This window comes from Cydia amplana, chromosome 23 (assembly GCF_948474715.1).
Source record: "Cydia amplana chromosome 23, ilCydAmpl1.1, whole genome shotgun sequence".
NCBI classification, from domain to species: domain Eukaryota; kingdom Metazoa; phylum Arthropoda; class Insecta; order Lepidoptera; family Tortricidae; genus Cydia; species Cydia amplana.
In genome coordinates this window covers 9,940,560-9,958,486 of record NC_086091.1, presented here as the reverse complement: position 1 = coordinate 9,958,486, position 17,927 = coordinate 9,940,560, and the positions used below count along the sequence as shown (strand labels likewise).

At 35.5% G+C, this 17,927-nt stretch overlaps 2 long non-coding RNA genes across 2 annotated transcripts in view; one reads left to right on the top strand and one right to left on the bottom strand.

Moving 5' to 3' along the window:
* Nucleotides 1–790: 790 nt before the first annotated feature.
* Nucleotides 791–17,927, bottom strand: part of LOC134658884 (uncharacterized) — a 185,953-nt gene continuing 168,816 nt past the window's right edge. Inside the window, exon 3 of the long non-coding RNA XR_010097760.1 lies at nt 791–961. This is a non-coding gene — a long non-coding RNA (uncharacterized LOC134658884). The remainder of the gene's footprint in view (nt 962–17,927) is intronic.
* Nucleotides 13,982–14,457, top strand: LOC134658896 (uncharacterized). The gene is made up of 3 exons (XR_010097769.1): nt 13,982–14,058; nt 14,192–14,296; nt 14,363–14,457. It is a non-coding gene; the product is annotated as an uncharacterized LOC134658896 (long non-coding RNA).

Here is a 17,927-nt window from a genome sequence, read left to right as displayed (position 1 = left end):
ATTTATTAAATATAAGATTTTTTTTGGTTACAGACTATATTTTAGAAGGTGAAAGAATGAAAACTGAATAAGTAGGTATCTAGATTCTGAGCTTCATATGAAGCTGAGTGGATTTTTCAATGACGATTTTTAAAATTAAAGTTCGATAATGTAATACATAGTCCCAATGACGGAATTAGCCACATTGACCTTTCAAATATCGTAAATAAAGGAATCATAATTATTATCGCATGGTTAAAAGGTGCGTGAACACGATGCGTGAAGCTCGATAGGTTATCAACAACCCAGGTTTCAAACTGAGAACTAAGTAGCCTAGGCAATATTGGCAATATAAAGAGATTGTGGTGAGTGGTGACATACAAATTTACAAACAAAAACGTTAGAGCGGCGACATTTGTCGAAGGTCTTGAATCGTTTGTCCATAAGCGTGGGACTCGATGGTGTCACGATTGCATATTTATTGGTAGTCCATATTGATCTACGTCGCTGACTTTTGAATAACGATCTGATTCTGATTTTAATATACGGCCAAAATCTTTTGACATTTGAAATCAATCGTTCCGTACCTCAAAAGGAAAAAAGCGGCCAAGTGCGAGTCGGACTTGCCCATGAAGGGTTCCGTATTTAAGGGATTTATGACGTTTAAAAAAAAACTACTTACTCGATCTCGTTCAAACCAATTTTCGGTGGAAGTTTGCATGGTAATGTACATCATATATTTTTTTAGTTTTATCATGCTTTTATTTTAGAAGTTACAGGGGGGAGGGGGACACACAGTATGATATATTACCAATTTGGAAGTGTCTCTCACGCAAACTATTAAGTTTAGAAAAAAATGATATTAGAAACCTTAATATCATTTTTGAAGACCTATCCATAGATACCACACACGTATGGGTTTGATGAAAAAAAATTGAGTTTCAGTTCTAAGTATGGGGAACCCCCAAAAAATTTTTTTTCTCTTTTTGTGTGAAAATCTTAATGCGGTTCACAGAATACATCTACTTACCAAGTTTCAACAGTATAGTTCTTATAGTTTCGGAAAAAAGTGGCTGTGCGACTCGCACTTGGCTGGTTTTTTTTAAATATTGATCTCCTATTCTGTATACTCGTGCCTGCATCAAATTAGTATAACCTAACCTTGACCATGTAAAGGTGTCAACGCAGCCGGCGCACGCGCACCTGTCAAAGTGGGCTGCGCAGCCTACTGACATCTGTACTACCTACTCGTTGCCGTCTGCTCATTGATATATGTATTAGTTACTAGCGACCCGCCCGCTCTATAATAGTATTTTATACAATCGTGATATAATGGAGAGCTTTTCAGTCGAGTACCGTGTTTAGGCAACGAAGCTTGCTGAGTTGCCTAAGTAAGGTACGAGATTGAAAAGCTTGATTATATCACTATTGTATACAATACTTTTTCTACGAGTCAACAAAAAAAATACTTAAAACTAGTAGAAGAATCGTATATGTAGGTAAACAAACCAAAAGTATACAGCTAAGATGCGCGAGCAGCCGCGATACCTTCATACTCGTACACGACCCGGCCCCCGCGCCCCGCGCCCCCGGCCGGTTGGTCAACGACACCTTCTCGTAACTCATGAGGCCCTGGTACTTGCTCCGCGCTTTCGATTGGTCAATTTCATTATAGTTGACTAAACTGTATCAAAATGAATATTATAGTTGACTAAACTGTATCGAAATGAATATTACCTATAGTTGAGTTGGGGTCCCATAGTGAAAAAAGTATGCGAAGCCTTAATTCAAGCATTGCAGTCGACGAGTAGAAAAATATATTTACATACCTACTATTTGATTAATTCATGAATATCCATGAATGATTTTGTTTCGCTAAAAGATACCAGCTCGCCATTTTTCCACAAAAACATCATTAACATATATCAAGAATGTGAAATTATCACATAATTGATTATATTGTCCGTCTGGACGCCCACACCTAATCAAGACATGATTTTTTTTAACCAAAGGAAAGTAAACCTTATATTATTGAATTAAGGACTAGGATTGTTAATGTACCTATTTACATGTGATACTACATATAAAACTTGTTATTGTAATATTGGAGTTGAGTATTAAATAAGTTATATTTCTTTTCTATGGTTAGGTTAGTATGGGGGTCGATTAGTAAGAACTTAGCAAGACGATTAAAATAAAATTAGCTTCCAAGATTTGACCCAAACTGATAAGATAAAGATAGTTTATTCAAGTATGGTAGGTTGTTGATCAATGAAACACAAAAAGTTCAAACCTTCCTATCTCTGATGTTTTTAAAGTTATGAGTGTAATATTGCGTATGAAGATAAACCATTTAGTTGGCTATCGTATGGCATTCTCGGTTTCTACTTATTTTTAACAGTTTCTGTATTATAATCCTTTTTTCAAAAAATAACTTTTGTTTCATTGTGTACTTATGCATGTTTTCAATGAAACACTTCAATTTTTACAGTGAAACAAATGTAATCATTTTAATCTCTCATGAAACATCGTTGATGAACATTGAAACGGTGTTATAAATAAGTGACATTAATACATATATGCTTTCAATCAATTAATGAAAAAGGAAAGGAGGAAATAGTGGTAGGCTGAAATTAGTTATTTAAAAGGTTTCCGACATATGGAATGATTATATGATTGCTAAAATATATAAAAGCGAAAGGCCTGTTTCATTATACACAACTTGAGTTTCATTGTGAATCGAGAATCTGGTCAGCATGTACGGCATGCTGCGAGAAAGGTACGCCTTTTATGTCCAAGGAGCATGATTGCCAACTAGGTGGACGCGGGAGGGTTTTGAGTATCTCCATGCTTGATATCATACACTTTCTTGCAACATAGTGGTTATAAGCGACTGTTTCAATGTTAGACATGTGACCTTAACCTTGCCATCAATGAAACATTCAACATATAAACCATCCTATCTCAGCCGTTTCTAAAGTTAAGTATCTTATATTTTATCATATGATAGACAAATTATTATCAATTTTCATGGTATTTTACTTTCACAAATTTCGCACATAGTATTTAATTATTTAAAAAAATAATGAGTTTGTTTCATTGTGTGCTGGAACGGGTGTTCAGTGAACATCATGTTTCATTGTATACTACATAAAAATGTTTCATTGTGAGACTAGGGGGTGTTTTTTAAAACAATTAAAAAAAACTGCACCAAAGAGTGAAAGAAATTTAAAAATATTTAGCTCCAAATAAACTTTAATACACATAGAACATAAGAAAAAATTAAATAACGCGAAACTCGATTCTATATCTTGGTAAAACATTGCGAAACATAAATGAAAAAAATTACTTTTGTCGTACGAATTCACAATAACGCTCGTAGCAACGTGCTCCTTCTCCGAGGCGCGCTCGCGTATTGGGGAGACCTGCTGCTGGTGCTGGGGGACCCTGAGCCTGTCCTTGCTTGACAGACGGCACTAGCTGGTAACACCTAGTTTCCGAGATATCGCAAAGTTTCACTGTGTACTATTGTTTCAATGTTCGACAACTGACCCTAGGCATATTACAATGCGCTTATGAACATCAAATAAAGCTACACCGGCTCCAACCCTACACATCTGCCTCGAGAGATTTAAATCCCCCCTCAATAGGGTATTTGACTACTAGTCAAATCAGTTTCTTTTACCGAACTGTCAAAACAATTTTGCTACTATGGAATTTATATGAAACACTAGCATGTGATGTCACAATCAAATTACCTACTTTTTATAGTTTTATACGGGTTTTATAATAGAAATTGTGTCTAAAAATAACTGCTGTGTACGTTTCTCTATTAATCTTCTGGTGCTTTATTTCATGCATGGTGTAAAGTAATTTATTTTAAAATACTGACAAATACATCGATATTAAACGACACTGACAAATACCCTATTGAAGGATTATTCTTATTTTAATAGCAGGTTAAGATTTAGATCTTTATTAGCTATGAATCTGACTGTCAGTATCAAAAGTGACGTTTTTGGGCGAAAGAATGTCACTTTTGGAACTGACATATCAGATCCATTAACTAATCAAGATCTAATTCATAACCTATTATTAAAATCAGAATACGCCTGTAGGAAACAAACATTATTTAGACATTACCATCTTACTATAACAACGTTCATTCATAAACCGAGGCTTCACACAAAACTAGGTCTCAGCTTTTTTCGAATCCGGTAGCAAACGAGAATCGTCGCTCTCTTTCTGGCGTGCGCTTTGCTGTATGCCTGTCTCTGTCGCGGCGCCCGCGCCGATGCGAAGACAAATTAAGTGACGCCATTTTCTTTTTTATTTGGCAAGGTTTTAGGGATGTACAAGGTGTCGATATATATTTAACGTTTCAAGGATTTTTATTCCGAATTTGCAAAATTTATATTTCGGAAATAATCCCTACAATTTTAGATCAATTTAAATTTGTTTAAACTAGTAATTTATTTGCTAATTATGAAATTATAATATAATATTTTTGTTTTTTTTTTAACTTACTATTTATTTATTTAATTACTATCCATTTATTTTTTTGTTTTTATATATGATCGATATCGTTATTGTTAATTAAAAATCAGTAACTATTACTTATGAAAGCAAAAGAATGTAAATAATCGTACATGATTCATAATTCATAATTGTTGTTGTTGTTGTTTGTTGTTGTTGTTGATGACTTATTTTTCAAATGTTTTTCAATAAAAAGACACGTCAAGATTGTTTACCTTTTTTCTAATGCTAAAAAAACGAACTGTATAGGACAACATGCAAAAATATATGCCATACTAAAGATTAAAGAAGATACATAGAAGACCTCTAAAGATTACTCAATATCTTCACCAACAGACACATCACTATCGACATGTTATCGATAGTTGAAGCCCCTAATTTGGGCTCGACAAAAAGTCTTAATGTCGTCACATCCGATTCCCCTGAGAAAGGATGTCCAACAATTAGTGGGTACTTGTTTAAAGTTAGGTTATGTGTTGTTGACATGCGATTTGTAAAGTTAATCCTTAAAAACTTCTTGTAAGGTTTTGCGAATTGAGAATATCCTAAAATGTGCCTATTTTACTCAAAAAATTCTCCAAAATTCGAAATTAAATTAAAATTTTGCGCGGAGGTAGTGGTGGTGGAATAGAGGTGGCAGTTTCATATTTAAGAACGCTATGTAGGTACAATTTTTAAAATGCGATAAGGTCAATGTGGATTATTCGGTCATAGGGGCTATTCCGTCCACGAGCGTATATTTCTTTGATTTTCAAACGTAGGAAAAATACTTCTGCTTTTTGATTGCAAAAACTTAAAGCAATCGCTGCTTTGTCGATGAAATTATCAATTTTGTTCGTTGTTTCAAGAAAAACGCTAGTAGACGGAATAGTCCCTATGACGGCATTAGCCACATTGATCTTAAATATAAGTCATAATATGGTAGTGTGCATGGCTAACCACGGTGCTTAAGTTAGTAGTTCAGTACTTTCAGCTTCATGTTTACTTTGTTTGTATATTAACTTTATTGGATAGGTACCTCTAATTAAAACTTACCGCGGTATTCGGAAAACAAGATCCGTTCTAGACTAGAGAACGATACGATATGTGCTAGATACGTTGTAGTTTAGATTTCAACTAGTTTTCTTTTGCAGCTCAATTCGGGCAACAAATGTCACTTTTACGTTAAAACATCGTAATAATATCTTGTGGAAATCGTTCAAGAGTATCTCCAGAATCGCACAAATGTCAAATTTGACAGGCAAGATCTTAAACATATCGTTGTCGTATCTTGGAGATGTCTAATGGACATCTAATAGATGTCTAGTTCAAAATCCGAATCGGGCCCCTAGACTCAATTCTAATATGTAATTTCCCTGTCAGATTCTATCGCTGGCCATTAAAACCTGCAAAAAAGTTAAAACATTCGATAACGATTCCTATTGAAGAAATCGAACTTGATAATTACTCCATTAAACGCATTGGCACTTATTTATCTGTATAATTCTTCAACTTCTTTCATCCTTATTGCTTTCAAAATAGGAACTCACTAAGTATAACTCTTTTCTTTAATAACACATGACCATTTGTCTATTGGAACTATGTAATAGTGTTGTGATAATTCTTTAACGTATTTTAGTTCTTATTAACATACTACTTAGAGTTTAAGGTTAGGTTATAAAATAAAAAGTGAACTACATTTACATAAGACTTCATTGGAACTATTTAAATAGCTTTTTGCCTAAAGGTCATGTGTGCACGTTATATTACCATAATTGTATGCATTTTCTAGACTCCAAATGCGTTAGCTTAGTTTTGCTCGTTTCTCTATACTTATCTTTCTTGTGAATATTAAAATTAGTAAGGTTTTAGGGTTCCGTACCTCAAAAGGAAAAAACGGAACCCTTATAGGATCACTCGTGCGTCTGTCTGTCTGTCCGTCTGTCACAGCCTATTTTCTCGGAAACTATAGGACAAATTAAGTTGAAATTTGGTACACATGTAAATTAGTTACCTAAAGATGGACGTGTAAAGTAAACAAATGAATTTTAAACATAGGGGTCACTATTAGGGGGTAAATGAGAAAGTTAAAAAATAAAGTTTTTCAAACTATATCGCGTTATAGGTATTAAACAAAAGAACTCTTTTTGACAATTTCAAAATTTTTATTTTTATTTTTTTTAAATACTTAGGTTAGAAGTTATTTATGAAAATAGCCAAAAAATATGGCTCTAATATTTTGAAAAAATATGTACACAAAATAGTTCTTTACCTATAGATGACAGGAAAACCTATTAGAAATGTGCAGTCAAGTGTGAGTCGGACTTAATGTACGGAACCCTTATTCTTATTTAAGAATAACAAGTATTAGGCACATACTTGTTTAATTTTGTCTGTGTTGTAGGTGGGTACTAATAGACATATATAACAGTTTGTATGTATGTATGGATGCTTACAAAACCTCAACAGGTAAGTATGTAAATACCGATAAAGCTTACATCACACGAGAAACGTGTGATAGTTCCAACAAAAGCTTAAGATATGCAAAGAGACATGCAAATGTATGGAGGGCGCTGTAAATGAGCTCTAATAGGCGGAATAGATTAGTTGTGGGAAACGATATTGGTGTTAAAAAGTACCTATTTATCTTATACCTTTAAACGAGCAATTCTTGTACATATATTTATTTATTTATATATTTTGGGTGACCTCGGAACGGAAACTGCTCTAAAAATGTCGACGAAATTTGGTATATGGGGGTTTTCGGGGGCGAAAAGTCGATCTAGCCAGGTCTCATCTCTGGGAAAACGCGCGTTTTTGAGTTTTTATATGTTTTCCGAGCAAAACTCAGTCTCCCAGATATTCATATTAATATAGTAAAAACATTTTATATAAATTGAGACGAAACTATAATATAAACTTTTCTCTCCGCCCAGCATCATTTTTCCAAATTGGTAGAGATGTGCGCCTCGCCTATATCTTTAAATATTGTAGCCTCATTATTTGACATACATAGACCGGTTCAGTTTATAAAATACACGCAATATGTTATTATCCAACCTTGTCTTTGGCAGAACTGAATTATGAAGGCTTCCATAGAGACATAACGCTCTAAAATCGATTTTAAAACCGTGAAAGCTGTAAATTTTAACGTTAATCCACCTTACCCTTCACGAAACGTCTAAGACCCCGAACGTGCTTCCGTTTTTTGCCACCCCTCTGCACCTGTTGTTTTTTAAATACGCCGACCGGTTTCCTGCACTAGTGTTAGGCCCAAGATACACTTGTATGTTATAATTACGTAAGTAGGGACACAGCTATACTACGGATTGAGAAATGAATCTTCTTCTTCCTCCGTCTCTCATTGCTGAGGATCACGACTATGTGTGCTCCGTCTCTAATGTGCGATCATAAGCCATATGCGTCACGCACTGCATGTTGCCGCCAACCACCCTCTTAACAACATCAGACCATCTCGTGGGTGCTTTTCCTCGCGCACGCTTGCCATCTATTTGACCCAAGATAATCTTTGACCCAAGATAATGAAGATGATGATCGTTATCTCATTCTTACAAATAGATTTGTCCCTACTTACGAAAGTAAAACTTACAAGTGTATATCAGGCCTTAAAACATTGCTGGCGTTTATTAGGTCTTATCCGTCTTTAGAATAAAATCTTAGGGATTCGTAATAGGTGGTGCAAGCACGTACAGTCAGCAGCAGAAGTTGCTAAGCGGGCTAGGTGTTGAAAATTACCTTTGCACGCTCTTTTTGTCTTAACAATAACGTCGCGTCAAGATCATTTGGAACACCTCGCCCGGTTAGCAACTTCTGCTGCTGACTGTACTGTTCACCCTTAGGGTTGGTCAAAGACGCCTAGTCTTTCAAAGTTTGAATATATGTACCTACTCTAGATTGACCTAGTCTTTCAAATTATTATTTTTTTGGCAAAAAAAAACCAAACCTAATGTCAAAGGTTATATCAATTTTAAACGTTGTTGAACAAAGGATTATAATACTCAAACATTGTAAAGTAAACCAAGCATTTTGACATCTGATCATGCCTAACTTAATATATTAGGGGAACTCTTTAGACAACTTTGACTCATCAAACCTACACACTAATTTCAGAGACAAAACCCGGACCCCACTTTCTTGCGGGGATCGAACCTTGAACAAAAGACCATAAAAAAGGATCCCACGAGTCGCCTGCGCACTGACCCGTGGCCAAACTTCCTCAGTTCAAAAGCCATATGTCGATTACAAAATTTTTTAAACAGTTGCACTTGAGGAAGTTTTTAAGACTTTGATTTAAGGTTAAAAATCCAGTAAAGTATACGCAAGGGTTGTCAAGTAAAGATTGTGTGACGAGTAAAGAGATAGAACGTTTTGGTGCTGGCAGTGATGTGACTCACTGCACGGTGCTTGCGCACGCGCAGGTGAAGACGCTGATATTTTAGGCTGTTCGCGTACAGTCAGCAGCAGAAGTTGCTAAACAGGCGAGGTGTTCAAAATGATCTTGACGCGACTTCTTAAGATAATAAGAGCGTGTCAAGGTAATTTTGTACAATCCGCTTAGCAACTTCTGCTGCTGTCTGTACAAATGTAGGGTCTTGTACGAAATGAACTGTCAATTCAACTAAAAAAATAGAATAGTGCTAGTGCGCAAAACGTTCAAGCTGATAAACAAGACCAAGTACGGGTAGTTCGAAAAACTCGCGCGGTTAGAAGATGCTGATGTCAACTTAAGCCAGTCTTCTCCGAGACCACGGGGACGCCGTCCTCGAAACGTCGGAGGTAAATCTTAAAACTCAGATACGCGATTAAGTCCCGTTGTGCAATTTAATAAAATAGAATGTTGGCTGACTGGTTGGTTGATAGAGAATATCTTAAGGCATTAAGTTTATTATGTATTATGTATATCGTCGTCTAGTACCCATAGTTAAAATTCAAAAACGTGACAACATCACGCACATCCATCTCGCTCACGCTTAGTGAGAGCGAAAGAAGAACACGAACTTACTGGGCCTTAATAGCGACAGCACCTAACACTATTATTAATTCATTGAATATCTAATTTCTCCTCAGCAATTTCGCAGCTATGCTAATACTGGAGTTAATTAAACTACGATCGAGTAAGAAAAAGGAAGTTATGCAATTGTATTCCATAATTATGCATAAGAGCTTTTTTATTGCCTGTCACTGTGATCACTGTCACAGTCACTGTTTCTTTCATTGGCCCTTAGTTTTTAGGGTTCCGAACCCAAAGGGTAAAAACAGGAGCCCATTACTAAGTATAAGGCCTGACTTGAGTGGACGCTCGAGTTGGGCGTGCAGCGGGGCGGGGTGTGCGGCGTGCATGTTAAACAAATGCAAACGTATAGGAGCGGCCTTAGTGCACGCTGCTCACATCACTTGTGAGCCCGACGCCACGCTGCACGCCCCGCCGAACGCTCCGCTTCGAGCGTCCACTCAGGCCTTGTACTAAGACTCCGCTGTCCGTCCGTCCGTTTACTGTCACCAGACTGTAACTCATAAACTGTGATAGCTAGGCAGTTGAAATTTTCGCAGATGATGTATTTCTGTTGCCGCTATAACAACAAATACTAAAAACATCATATACTTACCTACTTAATAAATATTTAAGTCACATTAATTGTATGGGAGCCATACAATTAACGTGACGTTTATTTGACGTTTTTTGCCTAATGGTACGGAACCCTTTGTGCGCGAGTCCGGCTCGCACTTGTCTGGTTTTTCTGAATTAGTAACTAATAAAGACAGCAGTTTCAGTTTGTCCCCTCTACATTTTTACACGTGCCACGACGTTGGATTCAGTACAGTGCCCGCTTTACTGTAATAATATTATAGGTACCCTACCGCGGTATTCGGAAATGAAGATCCGTTTTAGAGAAGAGAACGATACGATATGTACTAATAGATACCTGGTAGTTTAGATTTCAACTAGATAGCTTTTGCGGCTCAATTCGGGCAACCAATGTCACTTTTACGTTAAATTATCGTATTAAGATCATTTCAAAATCATTTAGAGATCTAAAAATACATAACGAGACGTATATAGACATTGTAGAAATCGTTCAAGAGTTTCTCCAGAATCGCGGAAATGTCAAATTTGTGTAAGGATACTGTGTGGTTTATATAGATTTTTAGTACTTATAAAACATTTTTCTAGATTAAATAAGCTAAGTGACTTTTAAAAGTATTTGTAATGATCGATCACGTGAATGGTCACGTGATCGATCCCTCCATCTTGAATATTGAACGATTTCGTGGGGTGACGTTCGAACGATAAGGTCGATCAATATTAAAAATGGTAGAAGGTATTTGAATTGTGAGCAGGTCAGTTCGTTTTGTTTTGTGAGAACCCGAGATAATAATTATAGTATGTGTCTAAGTGTATACCTACTGTCGCGTGCGTGTGGTTAATCAGGCTCAAAGAGATTATATTCATTGTGCCAAATAAATGTATTTTTATCACACATACCGTTGTTTTAATAAAATGATTAGACCTCTTATATCTCAGAAGTGAGGATAGGCGAGTATTTTTACAAATCACTCGTTTATCCCGCCTGCAAAAGTTAATTAATCGGCCCTGGCACAATGAATACAATAATGACACATAACAATTAAATGATATTGTTTTTGTTGACCACTTATTTTGACTAAATATTTTTTTAGTGTGAGGTTCGTGCTCACACTTAAATAATGATAGCTTAATACAACTAGGAAAGTAAACGAAATAATAAAATAATGTAATGTAATAACAATTTGAGTCGTTTTGATTTCGTGATCTCAAATTTGTTTACGTGAGAAATATATTATGAAACGAGTGCATGCATACGTTAAAACGTATTGTCCTGTTCTGAGCTGTTTTGACAAAAAACAACAGTTACAAGTTTTACACTACAAAGATAATTATAATTTCCAATACCTAAGGTTGGGTGTTGCATTCTATTAAATACCTATTTACTTTATTACCTATACAATGTATTTCAATTGCGACGGTCAGATTTAATAATGTTTTGATTGGTTCGCAATTAAGTGTTTATTCTTATCTTAGTGTAGGTACTTGTAAATATAATTATATTTTCAAGTTTTGCCTAAAACTAGATGCGTGATGATATGCTAATAAGGCAATGCAATATAACTTCCCATTCTCTTTCCCTTTTCGTTTTTCTTTTATTCTTCGAATTACATTGAGTTTGAGTATGCACGTGTTACATTCATGTGAACAAGTCTATATTTATAATAGTTGTTTATTCAAATAATGACCAGATTATAAGTATAAAGAAACTAAACGATATGGTAAATGAAGAAATAAATCCTTATAATAGATTCATGCTTAAATACTTCGTAAATGGTACGGATAATTAAATTTTAATGTAACCATGATGAGGAGAATTTAAAATCATTTTTATAAAATAAATAATGAACCCGTTTCGACGCGCCCTGCGACGCGACGTTGCTTCAGGCTGCTGAAAAACACTGATAATTGATGAAAATTTAGAATTTTTGATACAGTGAAGATAATTATTAGAATCGGCCTGAAATATGTCTGGTTGATGAAAATAACTGAAATTTGTAAAAGTTTCAATTCTACATTAATGTAGAGCCTCATTCAAAACGGCCTGAAACGATATTTCAGCCTGCTGAAAGTGACTGAACTTGTGAATATTTCAAATGTTTTGATATTGTGTAGAGCTTCATTAGAAACGATTTGAAACGATATTTCAGGCTGCTGAAAGCAGCTGAAACTTGTTATAACTACAAATCAATCAATCAATCAATCAATCATTTATTTATTGCACCATGGTTACAACAAGAGATGTTACAACATTTATACAAGTAAGTACCTCATGGACCCTAAAAGGGTATGACAAACATTTCCTTAAACTAAGATTTATAATATTTACATATGTCATGCAATAAAGCACAAAAGTAGCATCGTATTAAATTATATAAATAGAACTAATAAATTACATATTAAAGCTATCTGCGAAGAAATCATTAATAGAATAATACACTTTTCTCGCAAGGAACCATTTCAATCTTTTTGCGTATGTTGTATCCCTTTCCTCTGCCTTTATAAAGTCTGGAATATGATTGTAGCATTTAGCTGCTGCATAAAGAGGGCTTTTTCCTATATATTTGTAATTTAGGCGCGGGTAGCTCAAGTTTGTATTTTAGCCTTCGATTTGGCAGCTGTTTGAACAAGTGTATGTTTTTTTTTGACATAAATACATAATTCTAAAATATAAAGACATGGCAGCGTAAGTATGCCGTGCTCAAAAAAATGTGGCTTGCAGCTATCGGGTTCTTGGATACCCACCAATGCACGAACGCATTTCTTTTCATATTGTGTAGAACTTCATTAGAAACAACCTGTAAAGATCTTTCAGGCCCCTGAAAACTCCCTGAACTTAGTGAAAATTTAATAAATTGGCAGGGATGATAATATTTCGGGTTGTTAGAACCTGTTGGAAATGCTGATATTACGGGTTTAAATCGTGTTAGACATCAAGGTACTTAACTGACATCAAGGTACTTTGTCAGCTGATAAAGCTCTTTTAAAAAAACAACGTGTACTATTCTAATCATATTTTTAACCATATAGTGCAAGATGACGCTACACACTCGTAATGTTTGTAAGGACGGTTAAAAATTGGAAGGAGCGGCGATAATTAACCGTACAAATATAAGTTTGGCTTATTATTAACGGGGCAACTGAAATATTAAACAGGAACTTTCATTGGGCATACAATAATATTATTTGGCTGTGCATTAATAGTTTAGAGCCAATAAGTTTATATTAGTCTCAAATATAAGCATGATAATTATTAAAAAAAAAACTGGCAGCAAAATCAAGCCACCAAAAAAAACATATAGGGAACTTGAAGTGATAGGTTGGCGTCTAAAATAATAACTAAAATATTGCAAAGCGATATACTTATAGTCGAAATCCCTAATCATGAAACACCTAATGGCCATTGTACCATTAGGTCTTTAAATTTTTAATTACTTATTTCAATAGTTACCACTGTATTCTGCCAGAGTAGGTGCGACGACGAGCGAGGCGAGGAGGAGCATGTTAGGTTGACTGTGTAGTCAGTGTAGAGGTAGTAACCAAACAAAATATTTTAAAAGAACTTCATTTTTGAATTAATAGATAGCCATTTTCTTTTTAAAATGTGCTTCATAAAATGGTCTCCAGATGCCAAATAAATAATTGGTACCTGTCTAAAAGTAAACAAAAAGCTGTAACAGTAATAAAATACAACTCGTATTGATATATTTTAAGGCTCCCTTTTTGTTGCCAATCTATTAATTTAGTACCCATTTCTATTTTTTAAACTACCCAAATTTGATTAATTAGATGACCGGTTAAATACGTGCCCATAAGTTTCAGTGATGGACGTAATCATAATCATAATCGTTTATTGCAGCCATGGTATTAAAAAAATGTTCTTATTTAGTCAGTACGTACATGGACAGTAAATGACGATAAGGTCAGCGATGGTGGGTGCAGAGAGATCTTCTTCTTCTGTTGTCATGCCCTAGCGGGCGTCGGTGGCCACCTTTGCAAAGTCGTTTCTATTCTTGGCCAGTCTTGTTAGCGTGGCCGCGTCTTTGATGTTTGTCCATTTTTTAATGGCAGGCAGAAAGATGCGAAGTTCAGATCTTAATGTCACAGAAGTGGACGTTAACGAATGTGAGATTCGGGAACGTCCAACGCGTAAGTCATCTGGCATGCCAAGTGAGGGAGCGGAAGGGAGCCTAAAAGGTAGGCAAAGCCGCAAACACTTGCTGCATGCGATGCCAAGTGAGGGAGCGGAAGGGAGCCTGAAAGGAAGGCAAAGCCGCAAACACTTGCTGCATGATGAAGAATATGATCGCGATTTACGGCTTGAGAGAGATTCATGTTCGCGAACACGAAATTTGGGCGGTTACAATGGCCTCTTGGCGCCGCCGCTCGCGCGGGGAATCTGTTAGAGATTGCCACGGTGGACCGTCAAGCCACATTCCGCGCAGTAGAAGCACGTCACCATATGTGGACGCACGAGCCCGACGGAAATTGCGGAGGTCGCGGAATTCCTCTTATGAAGACAACGAGGATAATTATATATAAGCACCCACGACATCATGTGAGTCCCAAGACGGTATGGACGCATGGAGAGAAATAGGCAATATATTTATAATAACAGTTCTGATGATGACTATCGCATAACCTCTGGACATAAAAGGTTATATATACTCTCACTCTCCGAGCGTCGATCGGTTCAAAAAAAATTCCCAAACATAGTCTTAATTAACGGCGTGATAGCTAGTGTTGAGTCGCTCACTCGTGAGGCACCTCATTTGTACCACTCATTTTGTTAATTTGTCGCAGTACTTCGTACCGCAAAAATGTCTTACTTCACTCCTCTATTCATTTTACTTGATTCTAAAATTATCTTTCTCCTAAAAGTTCTATTCTTAACCTTCAGAATTGCACTTCAATTAAATGTTACTATTTATTTATTTATAAAGGAAGTGATGAATACATAAATATGTATATACATTAAATATTTTTGTCGCCGTTGGAATTAATGGAATAGTCGACGCTGAAAATATGCTAGTACCTCACCTCATTTGAAGTAAGACATTGTAACACCTCATTTTAGAAAATGAGGTACTCATACAAACTCATTTTAAATTGATGTCCTACCCATCACTAGTGATAGCGTAAGTAAACTACCCGAATTTGGTGAAAATGTTATAAGTAAATTTTTGAACACCATAAAAGATATGAAAGGCAGTTTATCTTCTAAATTGTCGTTAAATAATGTTCACGAGTCCGATCCAATGTAGAAAGATTAAACCATTCTTACATGGCTTACAAAGTAGAGGAGTGCTGAGATTTACGGGTGGACAGAGAAAGAGATTATACATTTTACGCTTCCGAAACTTACAGGCCCTGCTAAATCTTTGTACCAGGATCCTCCTCCTCTAACTCCTACTCTCTCTCTCTCTCTTAGGAGGACTGTCCTCTACACGTGGTCGGAGTAGAAAAAGAAACTTGTAGAATCTTTCCCATGTTGTGATGATTACGCGGAACTTTTAACAACTATGCTCTCCAAGAAAGCTAAATATGGAGATTCACTTGAGCACTATTATATGACAAAGTTATATTTATTAAACAGATTTTGTATTAAGGGTTGGAAAGCTGTTGTTGACTGCTTGTTAGATGGTATAGAGGACCATGCTTTCGTGAACCTGAAGAGGGTCTTAAGTATTTAGAAACAGTTAAGGTGGGGTTTAACAGAGAAATAGGTCAAAAATTTGATAAGCAGGGACAAGATAGGAAATAGTTAGATAACCCTACTATAAAACAATCGGATTAACCCTCTAATAAAATTGTTTGTCATAATTGTAACGAGGAAGAACACAAAAGTTTCCTGGGTAAAAAGACAGCGGACCTGTGGGAAGCTAGGTCATCTTCCAGTGTTCTGTAGGTAGTAGTAGAGAAACAATTCCAAATATAACTATTATCGATATCCTGATAAAAAAAAAATACATACAAATCTTTTGTGTTTTGTCAATATGGGTATTGGGTAGTGCGTTAACTCTAAATAGAAAACCGACGGGAATAAATTGAATTAAATTTTGACACTAGCAACCTGCCTGTAACGGTAGGTGTAGCTGGCCGCGTAAAGCGATAATTAGGTAAGACAAAAGCTAACGTGACCGTACAGGAATAAAAAAAAAAGTTGATGTTATGATTACCTATATTATTATATATTTTATTAATCAAGCAACATGGCTCAAAAGGCTGGGAAACATAAAAAAAAATTAAAATTACAACTTAAATTAAAAATACAGAATATATTAAATTAAGATGTTACCTACTAAAATACGTAAGATTTAGATTTAAGGGAAACATGTCATAAAAATAAAATAATAAAAATAATAACAATTAAGATATATGGGGAAGAGGATCTTTATTGAACAAAATTTTAATTATAAATACAGAGGTTACACTAAAAATTAAGATTGAATACAAGGAAATTATGGCTACTTATGAAAGATTATAATATATTGTACAAGTCAATATAACGATAGGTGGATTGACTCTAAAGCTATTTATAGGCTTGGCAAGCTTCTTTAGCAGGTTTGTACGTGACTTAGCTGTGATACGCAGACCACTGACAGACATGCTGAAGAAAGGCAATGAATGGAAGTGACCAGAATCAGTGACCAGGATGATGCATTCAACTCATTAAAGGGAAAACTAATATCTAGATCTATTCTCAATATTTATGACCCGAAACGTAAGACTCAGTTGCTTTTCCAAAAAAAAAAGTGACGAAGGCCCTTTTAAGCCAGTCTCGTACTTTAGCCGGAAAACTAAACCAGATAAGCAACGTTCGCATTCATTTGAACTAGAGACCCTCACGGTGATTACCTCCTTGTTATAAATGACAGCTTTTCTAAATTCATTAACATCTAGCCTGTTCGAAATACAAAGACCTCAACAACGGTGAAGGTCTTCCGCGACTACATGAGCTATTTTGGAACACCCGTTAGATTAATCACGGACCTAGTGAGCGTTAGGAGAGAAGTGCCGAGTGGTGGTAAATCAAAATTGGGTAGCAAATACCAGGGACCGTATAGGATTATTAGATGCCTTCCTAACGACCGCTAAGTAGTCGAAGATACACCACTAACACGGAAAAGGGCAACCATCGTTATGAAAACATAAGTGCGATAAATAAATTAAAATCTTGGTTGTGTTTGATAACAAGCATGGTAAAGTAAGTAAGTAGTTCCGAATTTGGCAGTGACGACACCGAAAGTCCAAATGGGTCTGAGTAATCATCATGGCTAATTTGCATGGCTGTTAGTCTAGGATCTAGGACATAGGTAATTTAGATAAATTGATAATTTTTTAATTAATATTGCACTATTGTAAGTTCGAATTTTCAATTGTATCTGTATCTGTAATTAGGTAGAGGTGTGTGTGTACTAATAGAAATCCTAAAATATAATAACATTATGTTGTTTGATTATTATGTGTTATATAAGTGCTATTGATTAGGCTTTCTTGACGTTGTTCAATGAGTTCATTAAAAATAATTAAATGAATGCTAATAAATAAAGTGATCATATAAATTCGTATAACTTAGTTAAAATATACATTATTTTGTAATATACTGTTATAAAACCAGTATATCTAACATTTAATCGAATGGTAATTGTAGATGAGCAAAGGGACTTGCTCTAGCAGGATGGCCGAGCTGTAAGGATACTGTGTGGTTTATATAGATTTTTAGTACTTATAAAACATTTTTCTAGATTAAATAAGCTAAGTGACTTTTAAAAGTATTTGTAATGATCGATCACGTGAATGGTCACGTGATCGATCCCTCCATCTT